Source organism: Python bivittatus, unplaced genomic scaffold (genome assembly GCF_059951505.1).
Source record: "Python bivittatus isolate LINGU-HERP-01145 unplaced genomic scaffold, Pbiv_v1 ctg000700_np1212, whole genome shotgun sequence".
Classification (NCBI taxonomy): domain Eukaryota; kingdom Metazoa; phylum Chordata; class Lepidosauria; order Squamata; family Pythonidae; genus Python; species Python bivittatus.
In genome coordinates this window covers 70,485,627-70,505,976 of record NW_028277098.1, presented here as the reverse complement: position 1 = coordinate 70,505,976, position 20,350 = coordinate 70,485,627, and the positions used below count along the sequence as shown (strand labels likewise).

The window sequence follows — 20,350 nt, the reverse complement described above, 5'->3', positions numbered from 1 at the left end:
CCCACAAGAGGAGCTGTGTAAGAACATTATTCAGACAAAAACAAGCACACTGCAGCAACCCAGAACACCAGGAAAAGGAAACAGACCACCTATACAACATCTTCCAACAAAATGGATACCCATACAACTTTATCAAAAAGTGCCTGACCACTTAACCCACTACAGCACAACCAAGTTATGAGAAGGATAACACTACCATACATCAAAAACATCTCAGAAACAACCAACAGACTATTACAACCACACAGCATCACCGTAACACACAAACCAACTAAAGCCCTCCAAAACATTTTAGTAAACCAAAAGATCCAGTAGCCCAAGAAGAAAAAAAAGGAGCCATGTACAACATACAGTGTAAGGACTGTAACAGCCACTATGTAGGACAGACAGGTAGAAGACTAGTGGAGCACATCCATGAACACCAACTAGCAGTCAGAAGACACAATGAAAATCCCTTAATCTCACAATGCATGGACAGACTCAACCATAGTTTCAGCTGGGAAACTATAAGCATCTTAGACCAAGTTAAATCCAAAAACACCAGGGAATTCCTGGAAGCTTGGCACTCAGACACATCAGCCATCGACAGGCATATAGAGTTTAACCACATTTATACACTATTCAAAAGAAACAATGAAAAAGCTAAGAAGGAAACAAAAAGTCCAGAGTGCATCCTCTCCAGCAGCCTACACCCAGGTAAGCAGGGATTAATACCAGACAAACAATCAAGCAGAAACCAATACCCTAATCAAGGAACTACCAAGGAGAAAACCACACCCCTACCAACACTTGGCAGGGCAAGCTACTGTATATAAACAGGGAGTAAACCCCACACTCACTAGCACTGATGATGTTACCTACTCAGGTAATGAAACAACTACAAGCAAACAACCAAGCTCAGAGAGCACCAAGGGCTCCACAGGTGGAAAAAGAGTCAGAAATCAACAGTTTTTATTATTATCACTCTCTCTTTTTTTCTTTTCTACATTTTAGGTACCGTATTTTTCTGACTATAAGGCTTCCTCCTATTCCTAGCCTCCAATCATGAGTGAAATAGCTTGACTCTGCAAACAGGCTTCCTCCAATCACGAGCCTTATGTAACTGACGTCAGCTGATGCTGAACAAACCAATTGGAGGAAGTCTGTTCGTAGAGACAAGCTATCGGCAGTTTCACTCGTGACTGAATGTAATCAGTTATGCAAAAGAGCATGGAAATAGAGCTGCAGAGAGATAGTTTGGACCTCCTCCCACTGAGTTTATCAGGTAAATATTAACTAACTACTAAATAAAAATGTGTTCTGCACTATCTTTAAAATATTGATTTCTTAATTTTGGGTTGGAGAAGTGGGGGTCGTCTTGTACATGGGGGCATCTTATTGATGAAAAAATACGGTATTTTAATTTTTGTTAAATTTGTTTTGTCTATCTCTTATTTCTTTACCAACAGAAGACAATATATGTAGCTCAGGGTTGAACTGTGGAGTCCTTGGGGTTCTCTGAGCTTGGTTGTTTTCTTGCAAACCAAGAAACAACCAAGATCAGAGAACCCCAAGGACTCTTATTTCCTTTTATCAATATATTATATATTGATAAAAGGAAATACACACCCACACACACACAAGTAACAATATAATGGAGATCTTAATATTAAGCAATTCGTTCAAGACTGAAACTATTATTATATAATTAATACTTTGATGTGAACTGCAGTGGTTCTTTTTTTATGTTACACAGTACTTAACCTTGGATGAAAAGTCAAATAATCTTATGTCTGTAATATTGATATCCTAAACTGCAATCAATAGTGATATGATTTTTACTTTTCTCTTTTTATCTTCAATACTTTAAGCTTTCTAAATAATAGAATGTTCATAATTTTTAATCATGTTACATAAATATTACTGCATTAAAATCTGCATTGAAATGATACAATGTATTATTTCAATGGAGATTTTACGATGTATCAAAAAGAGCCATGGAAGACTATTCTTATATATGATTACTGCTGCAAGACTATTATATACACAAAAGTGGAAAGACTTTGAAATAACCACAATGGAAGAATGGTTGGTGAAGACAACAGAATTAGCAGAGATAGAAAAATTGATTTGTTTCATTACACAAAGGACAATGACTACATTAATTAGTGACTGGAAACCTCTTATGGACTTTTTGCTGAAAAAAAGAAAAAAAATAAACTTGTGACTTTTGGATTTGATGATTAGAAAGGGTAGATTATGGAAAGAATGAAATTATGATGTAACCTTAGAGAGAGAGGGTAAAATATAAATGCATTTATAACTGCTGTTAAGAAGATTGGAAGCCACTTCTTTGTAATTTTTTTTCCTTTGTCTTTCTTTTCTACTTCTCTCTTTTATTTCTTTTCACTTATTTTTTACTTTTCTTTATTCTTCTTACTTTCAACTTAAAATTTATACAGTTTTTATTCTGTTGAAAACCTCTTTAATAAAAATTATTAAAAAAAGAAATAATACAATGTATCAAGATTTATAACATAATAAAAAGGAAAAATACTTTAAAAAATAATAAAAAGAAAGGAGCAGCTGCAACTGGTGCTTCTAACTACAATCTTGGCATTGTATGACTTAACATGATTTTAAGCTACATAAAAATTTCCCATGGGGATGCCAGCTATACATATATATTCTATTTCAATTGGATAACAGCAATATTAACTACAATTATGAGACCTTACCTGAAGTCTAGAGGCAGGCTCTGGACCTCTTGTTTCCTGGAGCCACCTCTGACCATGACTGTTAAAAATCAACAGTATCGTTTCATGCCATTTTGAGGTACGAGAAACTTGGACAGCATGGTTAGAAGCTTCACATACATTTAATATAATTTAAAAACATGTGTTAACACTCCAGTTATAGAACTCTTTCCCAAGGAAATATAGCATATGATCTTCTATCCAAACATAGGTAGGATAGCAACTCATTTAGGACCTCTTTGCCTTTTTAAAAAGTCTCCTTCTTTTTTAAACCCTCAAGAGGAAGAACAATGCAAAAAACAAAGTTCTTAAACACCGAACTCACAAGTACCAGGAAGAAAACAGAAAATCCAGACTCTGCCCATATGCATAACACAATCCTACCTATTTTACATCATTGGGTACTCATCATAGAAAGGAAGAACTAATCTGGTATGGAGATTAAGATATGGGACAGATATGAAACAAGTGTGTCAAGGCACAGAAGTGCACAAATAGAAACTTTTAAAACCATTAAATTGTTTTCCAGACTCAAGTGGTTGCTTCAGAAGGTGTTCCTGGCTTTCGCTGTATTCGTGTACATGCACACAACTTTGCTTTGCTCTTGTACATGGAGAGAACCAGGAGCAACTGTGCAAGCTTACAAAAAGAGATTGACTGCTTTAATGATTCAAAGAGAGGTGCTTCATATGTTATCCCATGATTTGTGAAGCACCTTTTTTTAAGAATCTGCACAGCAATGAAATAAATTAGAGAATTCCATGTTGAAAGTTATAGTTACACATGGATTCCTCTCAATCTAAAACAACTGAAAGCTATCCATTTAAAGAATGATGTTTACATGGATTATTGTCACTGCACATTTATTTCTTTCAAGGTATATATAGGGCTGGGGGTGCAGAAAAGAAGCAAACAGCCTCCAATGTAGCTACTTCTGGATTTTTTTTATTAAGGCATGCATATATTAAGGCATAATTTGAAAACAGCAAATATATAAATATGTGAAAAGTTTGGAAAGACAGCCACTAGGGGAAAATAATGCCTATGTTTTGTTACTTCCTGCTGATTCTGGTTCAGTTCCTAGTGTTCTGGAAAATTCTTTCTCAGGAGCTGACAAGAAGTTTGGATCAAAAGAAAAAGAAGGAGCAGGCTGATACTGTCACATTCTGATAAGAACTGCCAGAAGGTATGGACAGAATGCTAGTGGTCCTAACCTGCATAACAAGTTTTACATCTGCCTAATTTTCTTTAATGTATGGGAAATAATAATTTATTACTGCAACTGTCAAAGCTTCCTGCCAAAACAGAGTCAGGATTTTTTTCTCTCACAGTTTATTATTATTTCCTGAAACTTTATAATTTAGGATGTTTTTCTTTTCTTCATTTAATATAGCCCATTACCCATTAAACAGACATAGAAAAGAAATACGGAGTGACAAAATTAAACTTGGAATAGAGTTCAGTGTTGGATTGATGGAGATGGAAGAGACTTATACAAGTTTTCTATATTTCTATTATATTTTCCCTTGATGAAATGTCAAGTTATCTTCACTCAGAAACCTAATATGAGAATATCTATAACAATACAATCTTGTTTCCATGTACTTCACAGAGTGGTGGTTGTGGGAAAATAGGAGGTGGGATCATTATGTAGGCCATCTTGAGTTGTACGAAATAAAGATGGGATATGAATCAAGTAATAAATAAATAAATAATACCCCTGATTATGGTCAATGGAGCCAAAAATTGCACTTGCATTTGCAGTCACATCACATTGCTGACTCATATTCAGTTTGTAATTCCAAGATCTTTTTCACAATCACTAATATCAAAATAGGTACACCCTGTTCTATACCTGTACCTTTTATTTCTAAGTGAAAAATTTTACATTTGTCTTTGTTAATGTTCATTACAGTTCAGCCTTTTTCTCTAACCTATCATGTCTCTATAAAATATATTTCTGCCTTCTAGGATTTTATTTATTTATTTACTTATTTACTTATTTACTTATTTACTTATTTATCATATTTATATATCTGCCCATCTCATACAAAGTGACTCTTGATATTAGCTATCAAATTGGCTTTCTGTCTTCTGTAAATAACAATTCCCTCCATCTCTTCAAGTTATTAATAAAATGTCGCATTGTACAGGGCTTAGGACTGAACTTTATGACATCCCATCATAAATATCTCCCTTTAGTTTGATGAAGAACCACTGATGAACACTTTTTAGCACAATTGTCTAGCCAGCTACCTAATTTTCTTACCCTTCAACCCCCCATTTAACTATCTTGTTAATCAAAATGTTGTGGGATATTTTGTTTTGTTTTTTGCTAAAAACAAAATATGTCTACAGCATTCCTGCAATCTAGTAAGGAAGTTATTTGTTTTTTTTAAAAAACCACAATATAATGTTAGTTTGGCAAAACTTGCTCTTGAGAGTTACTAGATGTCAGAAACATTATTTTCAAAGTACAGAATTTACAGATGAACCTTTTCATGATTTGCTCAAGAATTTTCCAGGGTCAGCTGTAGTAGACTAACTGATCATCTAGTCTATGGTTCCTCAGATTCTGTTTTTGGTCCCGTTGTGAAGTTAGAGACAGCATTTGCCCTCCTCCAGTCATCTGCCATTTCATCAGTTCCTGGGGCAGTCTTGTATATCTTCAGTACCCTAGAACAGTGTTTCTCAACCTTGGTAATTTTAAGATGTGTGGACTTCAACTTCCAGAATTCCCCGGCCAGCATGGGAGACTGGGGAATTCTAGGAGTTGCAGTCCACACATCTTAAAATTACCAAGGTTGAGAAACACTGTCCTAGAAGACAATCCATGCAGACCTGAAGCTTTAAAGTAAATAGATATTCCCTGATTTTGTTTCTATCCATTCCTAGCTTCAATCATCTCCCTTCATTCCAGTTTTCTTTTTTGGAACACATCTCTTGCTGGAAAAGAATGAACCAGAATAACTGGCTTTTTAATTTTTACCTGCTACATTTTTCCATCCTGACTGATTCTTTTAGCCTCTTTTTATTTTGAGAATATCAATACTTTTTTGTTGTTCTTAGCATCCTTGACAACTTCAAGTCATTCTGAACTTTAGCCTTCCTGATACCCTCCCTATAATTCAGGGCTACCTGTATATATTCTTCCTTAAAAACCTGTTCCCATCTCATATATGTACCCTCCCTCTCCCCACCCTCATTCCCTAAGCCTTTTGTAGGATTATCAGAGCTCAAGATCCAAAGAAGTATGTTAATTTGTGCAACATTTGTGTTTTAATTCATATAAACTTTGGAGTCACTTGGCCTCAACAATCTCAGCCTATATCTTGGATTCAATCAAACAACAAATAATACAAATCAAGCTCCTATGTGGCCACTTGAAGCTGGATAAGAAGCTTAAAACCACAGACCAAGAATGGTTTATACAAAAATAGAGAAAACGGTACATTATTGTAAATTTGTATACAGATGTATTAAAGCTCTATGCAAATTCTCCCAAATCAAATAAAAATATAAACATCGGTGCCCTTTTCTATTTCTTCCCACTGTGTCTCTGCATATTTCTCATTAAAGCAAATCCTCTTAGTAAAGTTGGATTATTCAGCAAATGTGCATGGAAACTTTGAAGAGGTGTCCCTAAAGTTATACTAGATCAGCAGGATCCCTTTCACTTGAATCTACCTCAGCCTCATAATTAAAGCTTTAGATTTCAGGAGTGTACAAACCTTTTTAGTTTCTTGACTGTTCAATCATTTTTCATCAGTCATAACTGATCATTATTAACAGGTCCAACACATCAATAGAAATAATCCATCAGGAGATTATTCTGTGGATGATTCAAGGAACAAATGGTGAATGAATTGTTTATGCTGAACTAGTTATCTTGACTTAATTTAAGTGAATCTTAATTAAATGGGCAGTAGGGCTTTTAGAACAGCCTCTTTTATCCATTCACAAGGATAATCAAATATTCTTTTGCATGTGCTGGCAGATCTCCAGACCTAAACCAAACATTAAGTCCATACTGTAAAGTGTAGAAATGAGATTCTGCAGTTTCAACAGAGTTCAAGCCATAAAACCAGTCAACTACTTTGCATTCCTTTTGTTTTTTGTCCATGTTGGCCATTTGTATTTGATGCATCTTCCAAATGGCCAGTAACTGATGAATTGAAAAAATATTCCCCTTCTTGTAATCCACTTTATAGCATTCATATCCTTCAGTTTACCAACTTTCTGTCCTAAAAGAGAATCAACCATCTTCAGTTATCTATTTTTTGAGAGAACTGTTGACTTCAGAAATTTTAGTGGGACAGTATCTTATACCTTTAGAGGAAAACGGTTGCACCTATTGTTTACTCATAACAGTTGAATGGTGATCTGATTCAGTGTCAATAGCTGCATTTAAGGAACACAGTGGAAAGCTTCTATTTAGCAAACATTTTCACTGAAGGCTCCCGGAAGGGCTGCATTTTAAAGGGGAATCATGTCACTGGCATTGTATTTCTTCATATGAGCTAAGATGGAGGTGGTTCCTGAAAATGGATCCCAGACCTATGAAGGACTGAATGACACATAAAGGACGTTTCAGTGCTTAAGAATGTTTTGAGCCTGAGACAAATTATCACTTTTGCTGCCATGAGTTTGACCACTGGAGGACAGTAGAGCCTTGGATGCTGTCTCATCCATTCCCTGGGCTTTGGCAGTTCAGTTTTGATGACACCTTATTTTGCAGACCCCAACACCATAGCATCTTGATTTTCTTCCATCACTGCCTCTTTCTTAAACTCTTCCACTTTCTTCAGTTTGGCTTCTCCTTCTCCTTTCACACTGCTATTACTTGGACAATTTTTAAGAGTTTGTGCCCCTGTCTCTTTTTGTAGCTATTGTTCATCAAAAACAACTGGTTCTCTGTTCCTGCTCTTCCATTTTTACTTTGCAGCCTTTCTCTTATCCATTTTCTTCTTTCTTTTCCTGGTTTCTATAATCCCATAATTCTATAATTGGGAAAGCTGTCTGCAAAGATAAATCCAATCCTCCAAAACATATTGCTGTTATTTTGGAGACAACCTCTTCTTTAGGCTGTGGAAGTTGCTGCTCTCTGGGCAAGACATTTTGTCTTAGAGATAGGGTGCAGGAGATGCTGCTGGGGAACCTACTGGGGAAAGCAGATGGCACCAGTTCCTGGTTCTCTACATTTGTAGAAGAGTCAGAAGGAAGTGGCCTATGCAAGCAGTCTCCTGTCAGCTGTGGAGGAGGAGGAGCTAATGCTACTTTTGTGGGGTTTCCTCCTGTACCCCCTTTCCCATGCTGCAGTCCACCCCGAGGTGGACATGCTTTAAGATCATAAACTAAGCCCCTGTTCTCTGTTAACAGCCATTTGTTTACTGCAATTGGTTTCAAAATTTTCCCTACCTCTCAACCCACTCAGATGCACTCACAAAATTTGAAACCATCCCACCCTCTGACTCTTGCCTCCTGGATTATCAGACAGAGATGGCGATTACAGATGGAAGTAATCTCCAACTTTTTCACCACACAGATTCTAGAGGCACATTATGCCACACTCAAAACAAATCTCTAAAGACCTCATTAAAAAGTTATTGATACTTGTTGGTCTGGAACAAGTTGCAAAACTGTACAAACTCTATAAAGCTCCACTGATGATTCACAGACAAAGATACAGGTTTGAAATGGAGAATATTGAGGACTAGAATGAATGTTCCCAAGCAGCCATCCTATCAAAATCACTTCAACATTGCAACATAAAATCACCCAGGAAGTGACAAAGAGCCCCAGAACAACATCCAAGGATCTTACCATGCTAAAGTCTGCATTTATGACTCCACCATCAGAAAAGCACTGAGTAAAAATGGAATTAGAATAGCTGGGTGGACACCATTGCTCATGGAGAACATTGATGCTCATCTCAAATTTACCAAAAATGATGTGGATGACTTGCCAGATTTCTGGAGGAACGTTCTATGGATGGGTTAATCAAAAATTGTGTACGTTGGCGTAAAAACCAAGCATTGCCTTCTACAGTAAAAACCTTATACCAGCTATCAAGCATAACGCCATAGTGTGGGAATGCTTTGCTGCCTCAGGACTTGGACAACTTGCCATCAATGAAGGAAGCATGGATTCTACTTAATATCAGAGAATTTTACAGTAGCATATTAGCCCATTGGCCCATCAACTGAACCTGAAGCCCAAGTAGACCACGCAGCAAGACAATGATCCCAAACCTACAAGCAGGTATACTAGAGAATGGATGAAAAACAAATTTAGTCTTTTTGGAACTGCCAGGTTCAGACATAATTCACGTAGAAAATTTGTAGGATCTGAATCAGGCTCATGAATTTTGGTCTATTCCTGTATGGCAAACTGCTTCAACTCAATAGCAGCTGAGTGGGGTTTTAGCATAATGCCTGGGCAGTGTTTCTTACAGAACTGTAGATTAATTGCTTTCTTATCTTGTCTCAGTCCTTACTTGCCAGTCACAACTAGGTTAGAAACTAATATGACTGGAAGCACACCAGGTTGTTCAAGACATGGAAATACTGGACTTGATTTTGAAGTCCCCAATAGATATTTGGATGGCACCTACTGTGTCTGCATTTTATTTAGCCCACCGGCTTCTTCTGGTAACTCCATTTTCCCCCTTACTGGAATTGCAATAATATTTTTTTCTCATTCATCCTGAGATCCTTTTCCCATTAGCTTCTTGTAATGGAATCCTCTGTATCATTGTTCTGAGTTTATTAAAGTCATAGAATTCTCAAAATTTTTATATGAAGTTGTGCATCTGTTATATACATGTCTTGGAGAGGTTTGATCTCTAAGAACTAGATCTCCCCTTGAGATTAGATAGTTTGGTTCACATCATCCTTTTATATGCTTTCAATCTTTTGGTGGTCATTGTTTTAATTTAAGAATTGTGTATTACTAGATTTCCAAATGTTACCTATGCTGAATATAGGCCAAACTATTTTCAAGAACATTCCCTTGAACAATGGTGTTTTTGCAGCTGGATCCAGTCTTAGCAATCACCATCATGTTTTTCATAAAAACACTATTGAGAGAATACCCTAGAGTAGCATAAGCCTTAACCCCTCCATAATGGAAAATCTTACATATGTAGCAGTTAATACAAACAATAAAGATGCTGTCCTTTATATGTAAACATTTTTATGTGCACAAAGTGGAAGCCAGTGGCTGCAGTCTAGAGACTACAGTTAGGCATCAGTTGCAGCTGAAATTGGTGAGAGTTAAGCATAGTGTGGTTTGAGGCTGGACTGCTTCCTTTGTTTTTTTTGGGGGGGGGGTTACACTTCTAGCATTTGTCATGATGGGATACATTTTTGTCTTGTAAACTAAATGATAAACTGTGGAATAATATGAAACTAGTGTTAATTGAAACCTATGGCATGGATGTGTTTTTTAAATAAATAAAGGCCATCAGTGCATTAGGATATCTGTAGCCATGGCCTTCATAAGATAAGTATGTGCTTTCTTCCTTAGTGGTAACTTCTATGGACTAGGTTTAGCTAGATCAAGCATATGAGAAAGCAGTCTTGATAACTATTTTTTAAATTAGCATGTAGTCCTTATAAACAAGTAGAGGTAGTAGGATCCCATGGTTGTAGCCCAGCCTAGTCTGAAGGATCTCCAGAGGACAGTGGAACTTGGAGACCAGAAAGCTTTATATGGAAGCTATGCAAAACCAGAACTAAACCTGCTTCCTGAACCAAAGGATAAGAACACATGCTGGATTGAGATAAATCTTACTTAAACACTGCTGGTGGAATGAGGTCCATTATTTCACCTGAAATCAACAGACTATGTTAGGACAAGCTGTTTGACTCATACACAGTTCTGCCTCCAACAGAGGAGAATATCCGAGGTCTTAGAAGGAATGTGTGGATGTTGCCAGTGCTGCACTGGAGCTAATTTCCTTATTCTGCCTAACATTAAAAGCAGTCCTAACATCAGCCATTTGTGTCTGTGAGAATGTGGGGTGATGGGAAGAGATTATACTCAAGACCATAAAAGCTATGCAAATAAAATAATGTGTATTTTGACCCTGAAACATAACTCTCACAGCCTGCTTTTTATTATCACCCCTTCATACATAAAATTTTATGTTTATGTCATCTGTCATTGAAACAAGGATGCAACATTTAGGTTCTACTAGTTGTATGTAACATGGCAATAATAGAATGGAAACATCAATAAATCTACAGATGAGCATCAGTCAAAGTAGTTTATCTTTGTATGCCCATCATGTTCTTTTAGAATATGACTTAGTGTGTAATATATTGTTGCTCTTCAGGACAAATCCAGAGATATTAGGATATCACATGAAGAAATGTGATTAGAATTACATATATTGCAGCCTTCACTGACCTGGAATCCAGTTTTAGTCATAGTAGTTGAGACTCTTGGGACTTCTTGTGGTACAAAGTTAGAAGGAAATCATTTTAGGGATATGCAGAATTAACTTAAAGTCACTACAAACAGTAATCATGTTTACACAGCTATGATAATTAATCAATTTGCATTAACTCATAATCTTTGAACATGGACTGAATTGATTACAGGCCCTTATATTTTCACTCTTTGATGTTATATGAGGCTGTATGTATGATTTTAAGAATGGCTTTATTTAATTCAGCTATCATTTACTGCAACAAGGAAATTGGCAAGACCTTTCAGTGAATTAATCCATCTACTGTTTACAAGCCCTTGCTGAATGCATTCAACCACATCTTCAAATGCCTTGGATTCCATCTGGATCAAATAAATATATTTGGCAGATCCAGGATAATGCAGTTCAAAAAATACAGATATAGTACTGACAGATCAGATTCACGTCTTCATATGGCAGTTCATATTGTACACATGTCAGTACAATTTTGCTATCTGTAATGGAAACATTTATTTCCTGCTGCTGTTCATTATTGTTTTTTATTTTATGGAAGGTCCTATAAACAGCAGCTAACCCTATAGTAAAAAGATCAGATCTAATAGTAAATGTATATATTTGCAAGTCAAACAGCATATCTAAAATGCAAAAATATACAGCAAAATAGCTAGAGAGAATATGATCACACATGTCATTATGATTATGCCAGGAATTCTGCATATGTATATTCAGTGATATCAGCTGCTGGCTATTTTGGATCATATTCAGATCAGTGTGCAAATAAATGGAATTCTGAACATAAAATGTGACAAAATACCGTCAGTATTCTGTTTCCCAATAGCCAACCATTGGGTAACCAGGCCAGGGTGAGGGGGCAATTTTTTTGCCATTGGGGTGGCTCCACTTTCATTTTTGGCATTTGAAGACCACAAGAAGCATGACCAGTGAAGCGATGATGTCAATGGAATTGGAAGTTCTAACTCTGGGGTCTTTTTGAGGATTCTGGGGGGACAAATGTTTAGCAGAAAAAAAGGTATGAACAAAAATATGCACATTTGCTAGCAGATTCTGGAAGTATGACCTGGAGATGTGGGGAGGGTAATACAAATGGGATGGGGTAGTGGCACGTGCCTTGCAGGCTCCTGGTGGCCCACCCCTGGTCTGAGAAGCCAGAAAAAAGACACAAGGACATTAGCTGTCCTCTCTGACAGTCAGCTATTTTTATATGTATATTGAGGGGGCTACTTAAAACTAAGCTGAATTTACTTAATTTATATTCCAGGTGTCAAAAATGCTCATGTTTTAATTGTTTTCAGCCTTTGTTTCAAGTATACTATTATGTTTGCTTCTGCAAAGTCCTGGGCCCTGCTGTTCAACATTTTTTATTTTATTTTATTTTATTTTATTTTATTTTTATTTATTTATTTATTTATTTATTTATTTATTTATTTATTTATTTATTTATTTATGCAATTTCCATAGCCACCCATTGCAATCCAAGTGACTCTGGGTGGCAAACAATTTCAATTATTAAAACCATTAAAACAATTACAATTTTTTTTAAATGACCTGGTTGAAGGGATTGAGGGATAATTAGAAAGTCTGCAGATGACACCAAACTAGGTGTGCTGAACATTTTAAAAGAAAAAGAGGGGTTCAAAATGATCCACAAAGGTTTAAAGATTGGCAGTCCCCCAAATAAAGAGGATGAAATTTTGACAGAGAAAAGAGTAAAGTTCTATGTTTGGGGAGAAAAATGGAAAAGCACAATTATGGAATGGGGAAGACTGGGCTTGGCAACAGTGCATGTAAAAAGGATCTGCATATTCTAGTACTTCATTAGTTGAACAAAAGCTAACAGTGTGATGCAGCCACTAAAAAGGCAAATGCTATTTGGGGATGTATTAATAGGAGCACAGAGTCCAGCTTACAGGAAATAATTGCCCTACTCTACCTTGCCTTGGTCAGCACCCATCTGTTGCCAGTTCTGGGCACCGCAGTCTAAAAAGGACATTAAAAAACTGAGCTGATTTTGGCGGAGGAGTATCAAGGTTGAGAGGTGTCAGAAAGCAACCATTCCACATGGTTGAAGATACTGTGCATGTTTAGCCTACAGAAGACTGGGGTGAGATGATAATAGCTGTCAACTACATAAAGGGTTGTCACACAGAGGAGGGAGTGTGCTTGTTCTCTGTCACTGTGGAGAGCAGGACCAGAACCAGTGGGTTGAAATTATACTGGGGAGATTCAGATCAGATATTGGAAGGTATTTCCTGACAGTAAGAGCTATCAACCAGGAGAACAGGTTGACTCATTAAGTGGTATGTTCCCTTTCCCTGGAGCTATGCTTTGAACCCTCGTATTAACAGCCAATGGGATTTGAGGGCTGGAGAGACTCCATTTGAAGCCTCCACTCAGGCATCCAATGACTTTGGTCAATACTCTCTCATAGCCCTTTTGTGATATTACAATGAAAACCGAAGAACTAGGTATGTCAGCTTGAACTCTGAGAAAAAAGATGGGAAATAATAATAATAGCAGTAAAGGTAAATGAAGAAATTAAATTTTTGAAAAGAGTTACAGTTGTAGTTGTAGTGGAAAACATCAAACCACATTATAAATGCACAATGTGATGCCAGCAAAATACTGGGTATCAAATATCATTAATAACAATTTTTTAATAGGGAAATATTTGCCCTATATTTTTTTCAATCTCCAGCCTTAGTAAAGCACAAAAAGGACATTGTAAGAGAAGCAAAAGTAAAGAACCAAATTATGACTGGACAATATGTCCAATGAAAGACAAAGGATAAAGACAGGACCACGGATTTTCTAAAGGACTTTCCCTCCAAAATACAATTACTTCATTTTTCATCAGGCCCTGACATCAGTCATCAGTAGCACGACTTGACAAGGACTTTTTGCCTGGCTGGGATCTTTGGGGGTTATTTTATGGCTGCTGATAAAGCTTGCAGTGTTAGACGATTCATGCTTAGCATTGGATCCATGCCTTGCAATTTAATCGGCAAAATTAGTTCCAACAATTAGAAAACAATGAGCAGAATGATGTCATTCAGTGATTTTTCTCTAGATGGCAAAACAAAACAGAATAAAACACTCTGGGAAGGCGCCTGTTACAGAGAAAAATCTGTTTTGCAGCTCAGGGTAGCTTCACACGTTGCATAGCAAAAAACCTGGGTTTGCCAGCAACAGTGTGTTCACCCAGATCCCTGATTAGAAATTGTCAGCCCCCAGCAGGAGGCAAGAATTTAAATCCCCAAGGCAGGAACTAAAGAGCTAAAGGACCACAAATAGCATTTTATTGTGCTGTTGTATAATATAAATGGTGTAGAATTAATGAAATGAAATGAACTTTGGTTAGCTGAGTCTAGGTTAATTGTGAACTGAGAGAAATAGAGTCCAATTGTGTGATCAAGAGAATCTGTGCTTCCCTTGAGAAAGTGGTTCAATATGTAGAATTAATTGCTACATATTGATATCTAAACTAAGAAGCATTGCAGTTGTTAGATTAAGGGATTCGGCAGTTTTCCTGATCAGTATCTGATGATGTCAAAACAACATTTAAATACAAGAAATTCATCTCATCATCGATCCTTGCACATGTTAATTGAGACAGATCAATATTCCAAAGATGAGAATCTGGACCACTTCAGCTTTGCCAGAATATGGCACATTCCATTAAGTCTACTTATTCCCTTTTTATTATTATTAACACAGTTCTAGCTATTTGTAAATGACTAGATAAGGTATAAATAAAGTAATTCAATAAAAAAAAATAGACAAGAAATGCCAGCAATCCATTATAAGCTCATTACTATTACCAAATCAACATTACTAAAGCTAGTGAATTGTTTGTAATTTCAGTCTTTACCTATTCTGCAGACAGTGCACAAAGATATTGTTTTACTTAGAATACTGTGATTTCTAATAATGATTTGGAATCTTTTGGCAGCATCTATTCTAAAATCCTGTCAGAAAGTGCTCATTTACAACACATCAGCACCATCTCATAGTCTGCCTGGAGCCTTGTAATCTCTTTTGTATTTTTTTAATGGAGTTTCTTTTAAATAACTGCCTGTGATTTGTACAGCTCTATATTTTATCTCCTTCACTATGAAATGTTTGCATTTTGATATTTACAGTTATAAAAACCATTTTAACCAGTCTTTCTTTTTTCCTTTTTTACAGTGATTTTGTTTATCTCTTCTGAGTTTGGTCTCTCTCCTGAGGAAGGGCTGAATTCTCTAGCCGCATAGCTCCATATTATATAGCCTAATGCAAATTCCTCACTAGACTTGTTACCTATTTCTTTCAGAATAGAATCCTCTTGGGACAGATGTCCTGTCTGCTCTAATCACCTGAGCTTCCTAGCTTCTTGGAAATTCCAGACTTTGATCAGAGGCTACTTTCCAGCCCTAGTTCCCAGCCTCTCCCTGAGTTCTGCCTCCAGTTTTAAAATAAGTGCAACTTTTCTATTCCTAGCAAAAGGAGCAGCTAGGGAATTCCACTCTGTGCATGTCCCAGTACACGCATCTCTCCATCATCCATGTATTTGTTTATTAAACAATAGCCTCCCATCTACCAGAAGGAACTCTGGGTGGCAAACAGAAAAAACACAGTACACTAAAAAGATCATTTAAAACAATGAACAATGTTGAGGCCCTGAGAAAACTCACATTCATCCACCAACCACCCCACACTAGCTCCATCAACACCCCAGGGGAAAAGCCAGATTTTAACTGCTCTCCCAAAAGCCAACAGGGTTGGGGCCATCTATATATCTCTGGTGGGAAGCTGTTCCATAAGGCAGGCACCATGACAGGGAAGGCACAGTATAATGATGATATAGCATGAGGGGATTTTATTCTGAGTCCTGCTGATGACTACTACATTCAGAACATGGTACCACACTAAATGTTTGTGAGATTCAGTTTTCAGAGCATACGTTATTGAGGAAAGGGGAGTTGCAGAATGCCCATTGCCTTCTATTCATCTGTACATTATTTCATAGAATCAGGAAGATGGAAGGGATATAAATTATCTAGTTCAAACCCTGTTCAGTAAGGATTTTAGTCCATATTAAAGATTGTTCTCCAGTATTCTACTTTGATGAAAGAATGACGCACAATAGAGAAAAATGTCTAAACTGAGTTGCACATCAGCATACAGTTTTGGATTCATATTGAGGAGTTTGAAAATAAGCCATTTATACATCCATATCAAATTAGACAGCATAATTCAAATATGCTTAAACATAGTTCAAAGAATTTACATATATTTGGATATTGCAATAGTACTTGCCAATTCTTCTTCCATTCAATACCTGCCCGTGTGTGAGACATTTTATAGCCTTTTGCCTCCCCATACAAAAATGGCTAAAAAGAAGGAATTCATTCATCAGGAGCCCTGGTTTTAGAATAAGAGCAGTTTTCTTGACAAGCCAAACTACACACCACACTAACTGTACAGTGTATAGCTAGACCTTCCATTTTTCTTTTAAATAATTATAGGTGTGGAAGAGATTGTCATTGGTCCTGAAGCACATGAGAAGTTGCTCCTGATCAACTTCAATCAAGATGAAGATTGTTTCTCCCACATATACCCTAGAAACTCCAAATGCTTATGGAGGAAAAGTTCCCTTTTCCCTGAAGGAACCTTTTTTCCAAGTTTCATAGCTGCATTATAGTATGTGCATATGGGTTTGTTTTTTTTTTCCTGATAAGAGCTGGGGGTGGAGGGATAAAGATAAAATTCCCCTTCGCACTTCATCTACTCCAATAAGAATTGTCCCCCTTGTAATAATTGAGAGAAAAATTGAGACATCGCTGCATGCTACATATTTGCTGTAGTGTGTAGTTTGGCTGGAAGTCACACCAACAGTCTGAGGAAGAAAGATTTAGCTTGTAGCCTTGCCCTCCACCAGTTCCATAATCACAGGGTATTTGTGCATTTTTCTTTCTGCAGATGTTAGGTGTTGGTGTATTGCTTATTTTATCAAGGCAGAGGTGACTTCAAGTCTAGCCCCCACTTCAGCAAATCCATGAACAAGGATGCTAATGCACTTCTGGCTCAAACTGAAAGCAACATTATCTAGGTGTTAAAGAAATAAAATGTTAACTTGAGAAATGGAGATTATTTGTTACATCTGTCTGTCTGAGGGGGTAAGAGATCAAAATCTACAGAGGCAGCAAGCTAATAATTTTTTCCTGGTATGACATGAATAGTATAGGAATACTCTCCACCTGCTTAATATCAGCTGTGTTAAAAGTAGGGACATGTCAGCTCTGTTTTATCTCTCAGAGCCTGTCAAAGTATCTCTCCCATTTTAAAATTTTATTTTAACACCTCACTTGGAATCAAAAGCTTGCCATTTCTTACCTCTCTCATTTATACCAATATATAAAAAACCAAAAATGCAGTGTCTGAACATTTGGGGCTATTTTTTAAACATATATTTCAAATAACATGCCTCAGATGTATTTGTCTGGGTAATAAGCATATCCCAAATACGAAGTGAGTTTTTAAGTCTACTTTAGTATTCAGCCCTTTCTAATATGGGGGTTGTTCACTGAACAGCCTCAGCTAATTAAAAATATACTTTGAAAAGCATGAATTGAAAGAACATTTACTCCCACAGGGAATATTTTACATGATGCATGACCTATGACTAGAAAAAAGCAGGGCCAGCTATGCAATTCTGTAGCTATCACTCCTTTATCTTTGACCTTATATGGCAAAATGTAATGGCGTACGTGCCAGCTCAACTGAGCATAACAGCCAAATTTCTTCAGATTTTATTGGAAGTAAAATAATACTAACATTTGGTGAGGCCAAAAGATTTAACGTAAGTGGCATAGAAATTGGATGAAATGAATGAAAATCAAAGTAGTCACATGAACATTTTAAGTATAGCTTCTAAGTACTACAGGTTTGGGCTATCTATATAATGGAGGGAGGAACACTCTATAATGTTTAAACCAGTGTTTCTCAACCTTGGCAACTTTAAGATATGTGGACTTCAACTCCCTTCAATTCCATGCTGGCTGGGGAATTCTGGGAGTTGAAGTTCACATATCTTAAAGTTGCCAAGGTTGAGAAACACTGGTTTAAACCCTTAAGTTGGCAATGCAGAAGGTGAAAAGAAGTTCTTCATACAGTGTATATCAATCCAAAACACTTTTCATGGCTAATTTCTGGTGTGGGCCTCTTGTGAGTACTTTTTCAGCCCAAGGAAAAGGTTAGATTTGTAATGCGGTATATGGATAATGGAGTAATTTCTGGTTTTGTAATAGCTACTTCCAAGTTACAGGCAAAGCAGTGTATATTTTAGTCTCCAGACATGACTAGCTAATTAAAGGTTATGATCAGTGTCAAGCCTATTAATATCTCAGTGCTTAAAGGACAACTGTGGATATTGTGTTTGTTCTTACCTGTAATTAAAGCTCTCTGCAATAACAATTTTAGGCAAAAGGCACATATCTTAATTTCTAAAAGCACAAATAGTCATGCTCATAGCTCAAGCATCCCTCAGTAGCAGCAAGGAAGATTCCAAAATCAATTCCAAGTCCATTAAACAATCTAAGTATCTCACCCATTGCAGTTAGGCATGTTTTTAAAAACAGAAGGTAAAACATCTAATTATGTAGGTCAAACAGATAAAAAAGGAGACATTTGAGCAGCTCTAGGGTCTTGTTTTTCATTATTACATTTATATCCTGCTTCCCCCCCCCCCCAAGGTAGCTTACATGCTTCTTTGATCTTATCACAATGCTGTGAATAAGCTCAACTGAGAGAGAATGATTGGCCCAAAGTCACCGAGGGAATTTCCACAGCTGAGTGCCAACTTGTGCATTAATTACCCCACTCCTAATCCAAGGCTGAACCATTATAACACACTAACCTGCTTGACACCAAGTTTTCTATCATTTGGGTACTAGGGGAAAAAATCTGTTTATTTGGTCAGGCATTTCCAATTGTATTAGCATTTGCTGGTTTATCTTGTACTTTTACCTCTTAATTAAATCAGTCAAGTGAAGGCATCATTGTGTTCTTTTATTCTGACTGCCTTGGCATTAAGATATAAATGGTATAATAATATGAACACTGTGAATATGTATTAGTATTAGTATTAGTTTGTAAAACAAGTAGCATTCCCATATACATAGACTATTGTAACGTGCTCTACATGGGGCTACCCTTGAAGAGTATCCGGAAGCTTCAGCTGGTCCAGAATGCAGTGGCATGGACGATCTTAGGTGCATCAAGATCAGCACATATAACACCTTTGCTCCGTGAGCTGCACTGGATGCCAGTTTGCTTCCAGGTCCAATTCAAGGTGTTGGTTATCACCTTTAAAGCCCTACATGGCATGGGTCCAGGGTACCTGAAGGACCATCTCATCTCCCTTACATCAACCCGTCCCACCCGGTCATGCAGAGAGGGCATACTACGGACCCCGTCTGCAAGAGAATTTCATTTGACGGGGTCCAGGAGGCAAACCTTCTCTGCAGCAGCCCCTGCTGTTTGGAACACCCTTCCCCCAGAAGTGAGATTGGCCCCCTCCCTCTTAGACTTCAGAAAAAAACTGAAGACCTGGTTTTGTTATTATGCATGGGGTGGGGATGGGAATGGTCAGTCTTGGGGATGGCTGGTTCCCTAGTCCTACCTGACCAATATTATCTGGTCCCAGGCTGCAACAATACCACCATCACTTGGATTTTATCATATTTAATAATTGTATTTTATGCTGTACTATTTATGTTTTTATTGGTTTTAACTGTTTGGTTGTGAACTGCCCAGAGTCCTTCCTTGTGGGGGAGTTGGGTGGTGATATAAATTTGATTTATAAATAAAATTAGCAATAACTAAAATGCATCTCTTTATTTCAAAAGAAATATTCAGTTGTGTAATAACTTATTACTTATACACCAAACTCAGTGCAGAATATTCACCCAGTATATCTGAATCATGCTTGTGCATAACACTGTCACAATGAAGTTAGCAGTTACCTTTTCATATGGCATTCTAGTATCTTGTCTAAAAATTGGTATTTTTCTGGAAAGCTGTGGGAATAACAGTCTTAGTGCTAGCCAGGAGGTATTCCCCAAATGGGTAACTCTCATGTGTTATCCAACCCAATCTTTTCACTTTCCCCCTAACTTTC

General features: G+C 37.0%; 1 long non-coding RNA gene across 1 annotated transcript; it reads left to right on the top strand.

Annotated features, from left to right (window-relative positions):
• Positions 1-1,152: 1,152 nt before the first annotated feature.
• LOC148214241 (uncharacterized) lies at positions 1,153-19,982 on the top strand. Its single transcript, XR_015798511.1, has 3 exons — positions 1,153-1,264; positions 3,843-3,921; positions 16,698-19,982. It is a non-coding gene; the product is annotated as an uncharacterized LOC148214241 (long non-coding RNA).
• The last annotated feature ends 368 nt before the right edge of the window (positions 19,983-20,350 follow it).